This window comes from Patagioenas fasciata, chromosome 14 (assembly GCF_037038585.1).
Source record: "Patagioenas fasciata isolate bPatFas1 chromosome 14, bPatFas1.hap1, whole genome shotgun sequence".
NCBI lineage: Eukaryota > Metazoa > Chordata > Aves > Columbiformes > Columbidae > Patagioenas > Patagioenas fasciata.
Window position 1 is genome coordinate 13,872,841 of NC_092533.1, and position 13,754 is coordinate 13,886,594.

The following is a 13,754-nucleotide window of genomic DNA, read 5'->3' on the forward strand; positions in this document are numbered from 1 at the left end:
ATAGTTTCACAGTTTTCAAATATTTGTATTCTTTCCCATTAAACAGCTGAATTTCCTTTTTGTTGTACTCCTACAAATAGATCACGGAGGAGCAATAAATTATCAGCATGCACCCAGGGGTATATTTAATGTATTAATTAATTTTTGCTTTATTTATAATGATGAAATAGTGGAATTTGGGTAATTTCTTTTTGATCTGGCTGTACTGACCAGTCAAGTACATGATATCACTCTTCCACTGTCTTCCTGATAGAAAACAAAGTCTTGTCTCTTTAGACAACTTCCATTGTTCCATCTTTCTTTAGATTGACCAGCAGGAACTTACATTCATACTCTCTGCCACGTTGAAATAGGAAATCATTACAACTAAGCTTTTTTTCTGTACTGCATATTGAAAAAACTTGAACTAATTCCTTGTGGTTCTCTCTGTTTCTTTTTGCAAAGAAGTGGCAAGAGGAATCATGATTTCATCTACTGATTATCTGTGGTCATCCCTATGAGAATAAAAGGGCTTTGCATAATGAAGTAACTGCAATAGAATTGTTTCCTTTTTTTGCTTCTGCTTTGAGTGAGTTGGTACTTCAAAGGATACACCATCTGCCTCATTTTAGAGATACTTCCTTCAAAGCTCACCACATTTGATAAAAAGGCAGGTACTGAAGACCCTCCAACACCCCTTTCAGTTTTGAAAGGGGAGGAAAATGCCTGACAACAATCTCTGGTTGATTAGTTAGATTCTTTAATAGAATCATGAAGCATGTGGTACAGTGGTATTTTAAATACTATATCAGAAAAGAAGATATGCAGTTTCATCTTCTTGTCCAACAGATCATTTCTTTGATGAGTTCTCTAGGCAAAATCTTTGTCCAGAAACAAAGCACTATCAAGGAAAAGGTTGTTTGTTTTGTTTGGGTTTGTTTTTTTTTTTTTTCCTAGAAACTATAGAAGGGGTTTAAATATGTGTTTAACTTCAGACTCTCCTCCTTGATCTATGAACCGCAGTTGGCAGAACTGTGTGTGGTTTTATGCCTAGCTCAAAAGTATTGAGGCTCATTATTTTAATTGTCATGTTCTCAGAAATAGAAATGAACTCTGATTCTCTTTGGGGCATATCACAAATGCAATCTTTTTCATCTTTGTGTGTTATCTTTGGTCCAGGAGACTTGCTTTCTTTAGTTGGATCTTGGTTAAGTCACCAGCCCAAAGTATCGATGAATTACCTACAGAGTTAACTACATATGAGAGATGTTCTGTGTTTCTGTGAAGGTGTCAGTACGTATGTCGGAAATACTTTTGAGTGTATCTTTCATGACTCATGACAACGAGTTATCACACAGTATAGTGGTTTGTACTTTCAATGTAGATCATGTAGTATAATACTGAAGATACAGGTGTGGTGTGTTTTGGTGTTGCGTGTGTGTTGTGGTTTGGTTTGTTGTTGTTGGATCCCCACCAGCAGAACTGCTTATTCCTTGTCTCCTGAGATTACTGTATTCAGTGGCATTTAGGATAAACTATGGTGTTCAATTTTGAGGTCCCTTATTTGAGTAACATACCTTGCAAGTGGAAAACACTCTCCTCATTGGAAAATGTTTATTTAGAGAAGGGATGCCTTACGTGTATTTTTATTTCATCATGTGAATTCTTCTTTGACGTGAGAGATGGAGTAAATGAAACACCCTCCATCACCACTCAAAGTTTCAGTAAGTTTCAGGTAAAAGTCCTTTTACTTACATTAAGGTAACAGACTGAAGCCACTACGGCACAGAGGAAATTTTCTTGGTTATTGGCTTTTGTGTTAAGCTGGCTTTAGGTGGTTATTAAAATACCCCAACTCTGTTATAACTGCACAAAAATGTTAATGGCAACTGCGTGCTGTAGCACAGGAACTAGTACAAAGAGCCTATAAAACTTCAGGGTCTTGAAGCTCCATAATTATTCCCAGTTGCTACTGTTGCCTGTAAAACAGGTCAGGTGATGGAATATTTGGGACAATGGTTTCCACAAACCTGTTCTTTTGCGAAACATGATGTTGATAGCAGACATACTTGCCAGAGATGTGTTATACTGTTTTTCTGTTGTTTTGTTTTCTATGGAGCATACTTATATTCTGAGCTGATGAATAAGTGTCTCAAACTGTAACTGTTGCAACTTTAAGGTGCTAAGAAACATTGTTTATTATTGCTGCCGTTAGGGATACATTTTGAGCAGGAAAACAAAACCTGCTTTTGAAAACTATATTATAAAAACAAATTAAAGTAATTCAGCTGTCCACTTATTAGGATTGTTTTTTATATTTTGCATTGTTGAGCTACTTTAATTATTTATGATAACACGTGAGACCATTCTACCACAGAAAAGAAAAAGCTAAAAGCTGTGAATTTCCTCTCTAGGTATCAGGTAAATTCAATGTAATGCCCTGTGAACTATTTCAGAATGCTCCCTGCAAAATCTTAGTGTGACAAGGTGTCAGTTTTGACAGATCAGTGGTGAAGATTGCACAGACTTGAATTAATAAAGGTCAGAATCGTCAACAGGAAGAGATGCCTGGTGGCATGTCAGCAAGAACTCATACATACTATCTGTAATGAAACTGCTGATACAGGCTAGAAAATGTGGAGTTTGGGGAATGTTTAGGTCTTCTGAAGTGTTTTTGAAATTGTGTAAGTAGTTCTAAAATGAGTGAGTTCTAATAATTAGGTGAAGAAAAAGGCAAATAATGCGATATTTGATTTTATTTATTTTATTTAAAATGAATTTCCTCCCCCTTGCTTTGCCATGAAAAATCCACATGATTGTCCAGTGGGTGAACATTATGTGAAACTTGATTTTTTACTTCTGAAGTAAATCAATGAAGAAGTAAGTTTGTAAGGTGAAAGTGATTGTGAAGTGGCTGATGAGTTTATTATCTAGTGATCATTCAGGATATAACTTTCACCAAATGATGAGTTCAGAAGTGGTTATTATGAAAAGTTTTTTCTTAAGATAACTGATAAAAGTATTAAGTGAGTGATCGACACTTGCTTTTGCTCTACAGGTGAAAGATCCGTCTTTGCAAGTTAAACTAAACTTGCTTTCATGTATGATTTCATGTTCTTCAGTAACAAAAGAGGTTAGAAAGAAGATTGGTTTTTGTTTGTTTATTTGTTTGCTTGTTTTTAAGAGATTGATACAGCCATCTCGTAACTGTTCTCCCTTTCTTCTCTATTAAGGACCTTATCTCTCTATTTCTCTGTGTTTTTGTTCTAGAAGCCAGTGCTTACTCATTCAGCTAAATCTAGAGCATACTCACTTTTTAGGGCTCCCATTCTACCTCAGTTCACAGTCTTGCTGGTTTTGGTACTTGACTGACATTACCTATTCACTTTTGCCTGAGTGGAAATAAGTTCTTCCTATATTGCTTCCAAGGTGTGGTGTCCTTGCCCCCTTGAAGTCCTGTCCAGTGTTGATTTTTTTCATGTACTAGCATAGGAGCATCTAACTTGTTCTTTTCCTCTGCAGACTCCTTCCTTGATATTTTCTATTCAGTTTTCTTCTTTTTGTTCGCTTCTTGATTCATGCACTTCTATACAACACAAATACTTGAATGATCTTTTTATTAGGCTAATTGAGTACTGATGGTAAATAATGGTTGTAAATTAAAATGCCTGGATGTAGCGAAGAAGCTTGTTCTTATTTTAAAACCTATTTTTCCCTGAGTCTGAAACAGCATCATGCAAACTGTGGTCTTCATTTTGATCACTTTGCCACCATGAGTTTGAATCTGATGAATGTTTTAGTTTGTATAACTACAAGGTCATTTGAAATAACTGTCATATCAGATGTAGGCTTTGATTTTCTTTATTTCTGTGCTTTGTACAAATATATTGCCATTCATCAGACTTGTTGACTCAAGTAGCTATTTATCTGCCTAGCTTTCTGTCTGCCCATTCAGACTGTAACTGTCTTTTGTAAGTTGTAGCAACAGTAAACTGTGAATCTAGCCTCTTGATTTTTATAGGTCGGGCACTTGGCATTAACCATAAAGATGGCAAAATCAGTGTAATGATACTTTGCCTACAACTCATTCCACATCCCATGTGTTTCTTTAATGAAGACCTTCCAATTTAGGTTGCTTGTCACGCACTTGCTGGCAATGTTTGTGTGAGTTTGTACATTAATTAGTATTGGTGGGAATAAGGAGGATACAGGAGAGGAGATATGACCCAAAAATGTGCTTAAGTCACGTTGTTTACTGAGATGCCTGTTGTTGTAAATTATATCTTACTGATATCTGTGTCTATGGCTTCTCCCCATGTCCAGTGGGTTCAAACAGGAGGGATTAATAATTATGATTTTCCCACTACATTAGGAATTTCTGGTTACTTAACAGCTTTTGCTGTACCCTCCTATATTCGTTCCTTTAAATAATTTGCTTTTAGTACCTTTTTGGTTCATCAGTATTCTCCCTTATGTTCATGAATCCTGTAGCCATAGGCATAATTTCCATTCCCTCAATGCTCTTGGAAAAGTAAGTTTATCTGCATAAGCGATGGGTAGCTGGTGGCCTCAAAACATGAATGACAGTGATGCACAGAAAAGAAACAAGAGTTCTAAAAAACCCAAATTATTATCTGTGCTTATGATAGCTTCTATTCCTAGGCATGAACACAGTGGTCACATACGGTTATGCAGTTTGGTCCAAATAAAAGAAACCCTTTGGAACTTAATCAAAAGCCTTAACTTTTAGAAAAGGTACTTTCTTCTTAAAATGATACTTTCTTATCTTGCAATGTATCTGCATTTCCTGGATCTGAAGATTAGCAATAGCTGAAATAACACAACACCACAATAAAGCGATAGTAGTGAACAGACATTTGTTGTAGAAAGACATCAAGGATTCCATACAGTGATGCATTATCAGGAGTTGTCAAAAAAAAAAAAAAAAGTGGCTAAATGTGATAAAAAACAACTTTATAAAGCTTTCTCTCTTGTTTCTATTGTACTGTAGCTCCTCTAAAACTACCCAGAACAATCCCAACACTTGCAGAAGATCAATATTGTGCAGAAGCTATTTCTGTCCTCATCAGAACACAAATCATTTCCACAGCCTTTGCTGAATGAATATCTAAGGGAATCCATATTGTGAATGACTCTGCTCATATGCTATCTCTGTAACAAAAACCTGCTGTAATATTGTAAGGTCTCTTAGACAAAGCTGGAGTCTATATGCCTTCAGCCTCGGGGGTTTGTTAATTTAAAAATCATTTGTGGCATTTCACTTTAGAAATGAGAAACATTTTTTAGATTTGTTAGTTAGACTTTCAGTCCTGTTTTCCTTTATTTTTTTCTAAAATCCTTTTTTCTTTCTTTTTTCTTTTTTCTTTTTTTTTTCTTTTTTTTTTTTTTATTTTTTTATTTGCTTTGCGACATGAAAGAATTGATGTAGTAGGTAATAAACCTGACCTAGTTCTAGTCTTAAAACTGCAGCTGCCAGTAACTTGTTAGGGAGTTTGATCTCCTGTGAACTAATCAAGGCTTAGGTGGTAGCCTCTATGGGAAGTAGATAGTATCATAAAAATTCCTCAACAGGTAACTTTGTAAATTGGAATGAAAAGTCATAAGAAGAATGTCAGCAGAAATGCTTCCTCAGATCACAGGAAACTGATATCTTTCCGACATACACAATGACACACAGTGGAAATACATCAGAGCCACAGGTATCTGTCTGTTTCTTAGCAAAAACCAGAAATAATTATAAGCTTCAAATTATCAGTGATCCAGAAGAAAACTGTATAGGAGTTGCTCTTGCAGTTCTTGCAAGGCAGGAAAAAATACAGTTTATGACATACTCATTGACTAAAGCTCACATCAAGAATGAAGATAATTTAATTGGCAAGTTTCAACACCTGACACATCCATTCTAAACCGGGAAAACTGCAATGAAAGTGCTTCTGTCATTTGTAAGGAGTTCACCTACCAATTGTATTGACCAATGAAGCAGCTTACTCTTGTCCATTGAATTATGATTAAAAGTGAAACATAAAACTCTGGAGATAAAAAGCAACATGACATATTGGCATTGGAGATACCTGTTAGTTACCTAGGGCTGTATAGAGCAACCATGGCACTTGAACAGCGCAGCCTGAAGCAATTACTGAAGGAGTACATAAAATATTTGCATGTCTGGGGACTAAAATAATTGTTAAGTGGAAGTCATTAAATATGTTACGTGATGTACTGTACCATGATCCTAATCCTGCTAATTCTTATATACACAGAGGACTTCCATTGTTCCAAATCAAACTTATTCGAATTGGCACGTAGTGTTTTGTAAGGCTGAGGGGCCTAACATTGATGGCTTTCGGGCCAAGTCCATGTCTGCTTCTAAAAAGCCTCTACATACTCAAAATATTCAGAAAAGGACTTGATTGTGGGATCAGAAAGGCAGACGTTTCTGCTTCTCTGCCTTCCTGAGTGTGTGCAGGGAGTGGAGAGGATACAGTGCCAGCACCTTGCATGCCTGAGTGAATAAAGATGCATTTCTGTGTCATCTCACATATACTGTACCCAGTGAACAGGCTAGATATGAACAAAGCAACACTCGCACGCTGTGACAGATTTCTTCCACTGTGCAGGAGAAGAACTGTAAAAGCACTATGCCTAATTAAAAGAAAAAAAAAAAGGAAAAAGCGAAGAGAAAACCTCTATAGTCTGAGCCTATCCATGCTTTCCTGGGCTACTGCTGAGAAGGGTACAACTCCAGCTCAGCTCCTATCTTGTATTTTGTGTGTGCTTTAGTTAGAACAACAAATTTGGGCCAAAACTATAATGGTATGAAACTTTGAATTTTGAAAACTTTATTATTGGAAAATAACACATTTAGATGTTTCCTGCCTAAGGTTTCTGAATGATGTAACAAACGTATATATCTTTACTGCATGTGGGCCTTCTCTGAAGCTCATTGTAACCCCAAAAGAGACTACCACAGGCTACAGTGCTCTTTAGAGCAGGCCTGGTATGATCAGTGGATAATAGTGCAGCTTCCACATTACTTCATGTCCTGTCCTTTTTATGGAAGTTACAGCTAATGCATCATAAAGTACTAAACCTTAACTTTATGTAAATGCCACCAACCAGAAGAAAATAAAGGATAAATAATACTAATTTTGCAATGAAGACTTTCATTTTCATTTGGATATTTTTGTTGTCAAGACTTGTGACTTTTTTCTACCCTGAAATATATGCCAGATAAAAAGTTATAGAGAATACATTCATTCTCTATGGCATTTATTTATACAATAATGCACACAAAGCAGGCTTTAACTATCACTGTATAGGATATCAAGTTATCTTTAATTATCACTCCAGAATGGTTGCAAAATCAAATACTGTTGGCAATCAACATTCGTTATACAATAGTATGATTGCATCTGTTCATATTACTCGATAAGCAGGGAAAATCAAAACAGTGTCTGATTTATCCACTAAAACTGTCTGAGCAAAATATTGTATCTAACTCTCTTAATATCTCTCAGTGACTTTGATCTGATTAAAGTCCAAAGACACATAACCACAGATGCAAATTTTCTTGTGCCTCAGAAATTAAATACCGTTATATTTCAACAGACTGAATAGCTGGAACCATACTCCAGCTGATGTGATTATAGGCACAGTATAAACTTATGATAGAGAACTGTCTAAATCTGTGAGGCCGCAGGTGCAGGATTATAGTAAACCCCATTGAAACGTACAGTATTCTGCCTAAATGCACAAGTACAAAATTAATTAGGCAGTTGATCACATAATAAAAGTATGATGGATAATCTAATGGAAACTACCAGCTCAAAGTCAATAACAAACTTGATTCTTTTATTAGATGCAGCTGATTTTCAGTTCCTCTATTTACAGGATTTTATGCTTAATAGAAGATAAGAAAAAAAGTTGGGTTTTTTTTGAAAATGAGAACTCAGTTACAGTATTTATCTCTGTTGGAAACTATGATGTGTAAGCAATGTAAAATTTGTAGATAGACATATCTGCAAGTAGTTCTCTAAGATACTTGGCTGAAAAGCACATCAAAGCACAGTGAAATAATGAGACGAGCTCCAGCTGTTGGATTCCAACAGCTTTTGATTTCTGCTCTAGTAGAAGCTCCAGGTTTCGATTCTCTGTTGATTATTTCCATGGTACTGGAGATGATTTGTGCATTATTTAAAAAATAGGCAGTAGATACCAAGCAAGTGTGAGTTTGCAAACTGCATCAGAAAAGACATTTTGCTTCTTGATATAAATTATTTCTTCCTGTTCATACTACAGTCTCTATAACCAGCTACCCTAGTTAAAAAAAAAAAAAAAATATATATATATGTATAGATATATACAGAATATATATGTAAAATAATTTATGAAAAGAATAGGGAAGGTCATCAGCAAATAGCGTGAGTAACAGCTCTGGGAATGTCAGTGTTCAGGCAGCTTTGCTATTACACTTTCTGAGAAGAGAGGCTACTGTGGAAATTATTTTTCAGAGCCTTTGCAGGGCACATCTTACCATGAGTCTGATACTGTCAAGAAATTCCTGTCAGTAGAGAGTAAGTACCTTGAAAGAACTTTGGAAGCCTTATGGAAGACATGAGTTTAGAGCCAAATACATTCAGCGTATTGCATTGTGAATGTACTGATGTCACTCTGCAGATAAAGATGGTGCTCTGGAGGAATTCCGAAAAGTCTGGTTCTGAACTGCAGTCTTCCTGATTTTTCTTTAGAATGACAGTGTAAGAATTAGAATGATTCAGGGAAAGTGTTGTATCTCACTTTTCCCCTGGATTAAGGTTTATATCTGTTTCTCCTCTAAATTTTAGAGCTAGTTTATAATTTGTTGCTGCATTATACGAAGGCCGTTGCTGGTTACCAGAATGTCAGATTTCAACCAGCTATACTGGAAAATGTTTGTGTATTATAACAGCATACCATGATTTTTGAAAGCTTACTTTTTTTATTGTGCAGGTCAAAATGGTAACTGGAAATCTGAAGGTACAATTACTCGGGTGTTTCTCTGCCCTTTAGCTGTGGTCTCAGAAATGTATTTAAAAGTCTGCCATTTCTAATGTCATCTAATGCTTCTGTTGGTATGTATTTCTTATTAGAGCAGATTTTCTCGTAGGTTTTGAACTTCTGTCTTTGCCTACTGTGATTTCATCTTCTAAGTAAACTTTGCATCTGCAGATGCCATTTAACAGTACACCTACACCTATAAGGTGTACACATACACCTATTAGTTCATTCTACTGGGAACAGTTTGATATCTGGAGCTTGAATCTGGTCAGTCAAAACAAGTTATTTAATCCAAGCATCCCATGCTCTGTGTGTGTACCAGCTGCTAATTAGGCTATATTATTCTCAGGGTATCTCTGGCTGTGCATTGAAAAAAATGTTGACTGCTAAAACATTTTGTCTGGAGCTCTGACTGAAGCCTATGCTGAAAGTAACTATTGGATTGATTTTCCAAGATGACTTGGATAGAGAAATCCTTCATTTCTGCTTTGTTTAGACCTGTACAAGTTTTGAAACTTTACAGTCCTGCTGAAACCTAGGCAGTAAGTGACACAGAAGTATGTGCTTTAAACCTCGGGAAAACCTGGAAATAAAAGATGCATGGAGCTTAGAGCTAAGCAGATGTTTTCAAGACTAGTAGATGAAAGTTAGGAACATACATCTGTTACAGATGTCTCTCTGCTTTGAGAAGTCTTTGAACAGTGTGTTGTAAATATGTTAATCATGTTAAAGAGAAGAAGATTAAATCTGCACCTCAAAATCTTGATGTTCTTTAGTTTCCGTGTGTGATATTTATTATTACATTCTCTTCTAAATGTCTTTGAGTATCCTAGAAAGAAGCCTCTATTTGATAGTAGGGCTTGTCTATTTTCAGTTTTATTTTTTTTTCTTTTAATCTTGGTAATATTATCCTTTTCCTCTGAAATGTAAATTGTGGTGAGGCTGAGAAGATGATGAATGCACGTCTGAAGCAATTTACTCACAGTCATAGAAAGTTATCTTTGGTCTACATGACATCAGCTAGTCCTCAGTAAGACTCTTAAAAGGCTCTGTAGCCAGAGACAGATGAGTAAACTTTCATTTGCATATTTGCAAATTCATCCTGAAATGTTAAGAAACCAATATCTGAAAATTTATCGTGCTAATGGTAGTGTTTGCCACTGGAGGAACAAGAAATTGGAGTCATCATTTAGGTTTTACAGAGCTTCTAGCCATGAGTTTGGTCTATGGCTCTGGTATGTCTCTCTTACTGTGGCTTTTTTCCTTTTTCACATTGCGGAAACAAAGTGCTGCCTGGTTACTGCTATCCAGTCCAGCAGCATAGTGCAAATCCTTGTTTAGTTGAGGTCATAGCCAGTACTTCATCTAGAGAATAACAATGCATGTTCTGCTCTTTCAGTCAAGGTAACAGTGTGGATGAGAAGAATGCTGTTGTATGAAGTTGAATGGTTTTGTTAAGCATCCAAGTTTGAAAAGGAAGAGCCTTCAAAAGAGAATGTCAGCAATTTTATAATATGAACATAGCCACTGAGAAGTATATCAAACTTATCCTACCATGTCATAATTCAATCATTTAAAAGCAATAATCGAGGGTGCCAAAAGTCATTGACAGTGCTCAAACAGTCAGCACAGTCTTCATACCAACAAGGAGAAGCTGTCAGAACAAGTTATAGCTCACAAGTATGTTCAAAACTAGCAAAGACATTGAGTTTCATGTTCAAATTTGTGTTTTAAGGGTTAAAACTGTTCCTCTATGCACTTTTAATTCAGTTTCTCATGAAAAAAAGTGGATCCAATATATCTATAAATTGTGTAGATAATTGATGCAGGAAGCAGCAATACCCCGCACACTCGTAAACAGCGCTGTGCTAAGCCCGTTGTGTTACTGACATTTGTCAGAACTGATTTCTAAGCACCATCACATTGTACTGAATATGAATATTCAAATTATCAATATCCTATTGGAATATGCTTGCAGGGCACTTTGGAGGCTACTTCTAGGTATCTATTCTTTTGTCTTCTAAACTAGTCTTTGGTTTGAATTTTCCAGATGTAGTTTGTCACTTCCATACACTGTATGTAAATGATAAATGCAGTACTTGTGAAAATAGTGAGTAGAACATTAAGGTGCATGCTATCTCAAAATACGGTCAATGCAATGTGAGTTAATGAATACATAGTCAAACATTATTGTAGCAACAGAATGTCATTCTGAAGATCAGATATTTATCAGGAGAAAACAAAACAAATGGCTGTGCTAGCTAAATAGGAAAACAATAAACTATTTTTTTTTAAAATCTGTATTAATCAGATTTATACTTTATCTTTAATAATTCAAAACAACAAATCTGTGAAGATTTGTGTTCTCCAAGTGGTTAACTACTCAGTAATATTGGCTACAATACTCCATTTAAAAATGACCTTTTAAAGATGCTCTATAAAATTAAATTTTAATGAGTGGTAATAAATGCTGATACTTGCATAGGAAGAAATGCAATACTAGCCTGAAGCTTTTGCTGTATGCCATCAGCTTCAGTACAATGTTATATATCCTCTTGCATTATTTTCAAGCATAGGAAGCATGATGAAAATAAAGAAAGAAGAAAATAGAGAAAGAAATGAGAGCACTTTTAATAGTTTATTGCTTAGTCCGAGCTGTGTTCATGGCTGAGTAATGGTGTTCTGTTGCTTTCATTATGCTTTTGCTGAGAAGTACTTTTGGATTTGTTTTTGGGTTTTTTTTTTTGTTGTTTTGTTTTGTTTTCTTGGTTTTTTTTTTTTGTTTGTTTGTTTTTTAGTTGGAGTATTTTAATCCCTAACTTTCTGTGATTTTAAGGTTCTTATATTTTCCTTGTAACTAGTTCAATAAGGGTTGGTTAGTTGAAGAATTTCAGATGAGGAATATTAAAACATATGTGTGTACTGCTGAGAGAGAATCGTACTGTGTTTTCCCAAAAGAGGGAGACGGAACTTAAAAGGTAATGACCTTCCAAGCATTTAAAATAAAAAAAGAAGAATTATAAGGGGCATGAAGAGAGCAGAAGGGGAAGCAAAGAGAGAGGAGGGGAAAGGAGTGCCAACTTGCATCATTAAACTGGTAAATGGTACTAGAATATCAGCCTCCCTACTATCAGAAATGATTGGAATTAATCCAGGAATTCAGAATGGGTCTGTAAATGTGCCTTCAATTGTAGCCTTTGGCATAGATTTATATTCTCAGTCCCTTGGGCGCTGAATTTCATTTCCCCATTTGCTAAATGAGAACAATTTATCCTAAATCAACGATAATCAGAGTAAACACTATTATTAATTTATTGTTTCCAGACTAGGAAAAAACAGTAAAATGAAGCTCTCTTCTTTCATCAGTGCTTTCCCTACCCCTTTTGCCCTGAGGATCCTATTAGCAGAAAGCTGAGCAACTCTGTTTCATCAGAAATAAATTATGCCTCACTTTTTAAATGTAAGTACTGAAGGGTTGTAAAGATTAGAAATACGTTTGAACCCACTACCACTTGATGTTATTTTCCTTGATGTTCTGAGCTTCTTTAGGGGAATGAAACAACATGTTCTTTTGAAAGCAAAGAGCAGAGTTGCTTTAAAAGAACACCAGCACAGATTTTGGTTGATGTACAAAATAATTCAGAATCTGTACAGAATTATTTAAAGTAATGTATAAGCAGTCTGAAAGAGAGCTGTCAGAATTTCTGGCGTGTATAAGAGGCTGAGTGTTTGCAGGGCAAATAGGTGGCAGAACTACTCACCCTCATTTTTAAAATTATTAGAAAACTGTAATTCCCCAGAAACAGTAGGCTAATTCTCACTTCACAAAGGAGCTAAGGGTGAAAAAACACCTTTAATTAATAAATACTGCTGGCACTACATTGGTAACAAGTTGCTGCAAATGAAACTCTTAATTGCCTCAGAATAGAGTTTTGTGTACAAATTCGCCTTATTCTTTAAGTGCTGTTCTTGGTACTGTTTTACATTTTTGTAGGAAATGAAAGTAGCTTTGCCTGACTCCTTGCCACTGAATGTAATTCCTGTCAGCTCTCCATTTGTGGGGAACACTGAGGTTAAAAAGCAGCCCCGAACTTTCCCTTAAGCCCTCGTGGTAGCTGCAATAGATAGCTCTCAGTGCAATCTAAAGCCAAGGCAAATGAAGCTGCATATGAAGCTTTTGTTAATGAACTTCTGCTTGAAATTCTGTAATGAAAAGATTATTGAGTTGTAGAAGAAATGTATGAAGACGATGTATATGTATATTTGTGTATACATGTATTTTACATTTTGTCACAAAGTGTGAATAAATATTTTTGACTTTTCTATAAAGCTATGTTTTTTGGTTGTTGTTTTGTGTGGGGTTTGTGTTGGGTTTTTGTTTGTTTGTGTTTGGTTTGTTGTGTTTGTTTCTTGTTTTAATGTAATCTTCAAATGAACTTCTTTTGGCTGTAACTGTCAGAGACTATTGAATTAGGCAGGAGCTACATCCTCTGCATTTGTTAAGCAAGCACCAGAGAAACACAACTGGCATGAGTATTTGGGATATGTGGAGTCATGATCGTTTCTTTTTTCAATTTTCTGAACTGCTTTTCCGTTATTAGGAAATTTGGAAATGCAGAACTGTAGATAGCTGTAATTTATGAGACATACCTGCATTGAGACCATAAAGAAAAGACGTGCAGATGTATCTGTACTTGAGAACTGGAGGGACTTAATAA

General features: G+C 35.7%; 1 long non-coding RNA gene across 1 annotated transcript in view; it reads left to right on the top strand.

Moving 5' to 3' along the window:
* The window catches only part of LOC139829087 (uncharacterized), a 234,082-nt gene that overhangs the window by 220,050 nt on the left and 278 nt on the right, over positions 1 to 13,754 (top strand). The gene's annotated exons all lie outside the window — the stretch shown is intronic.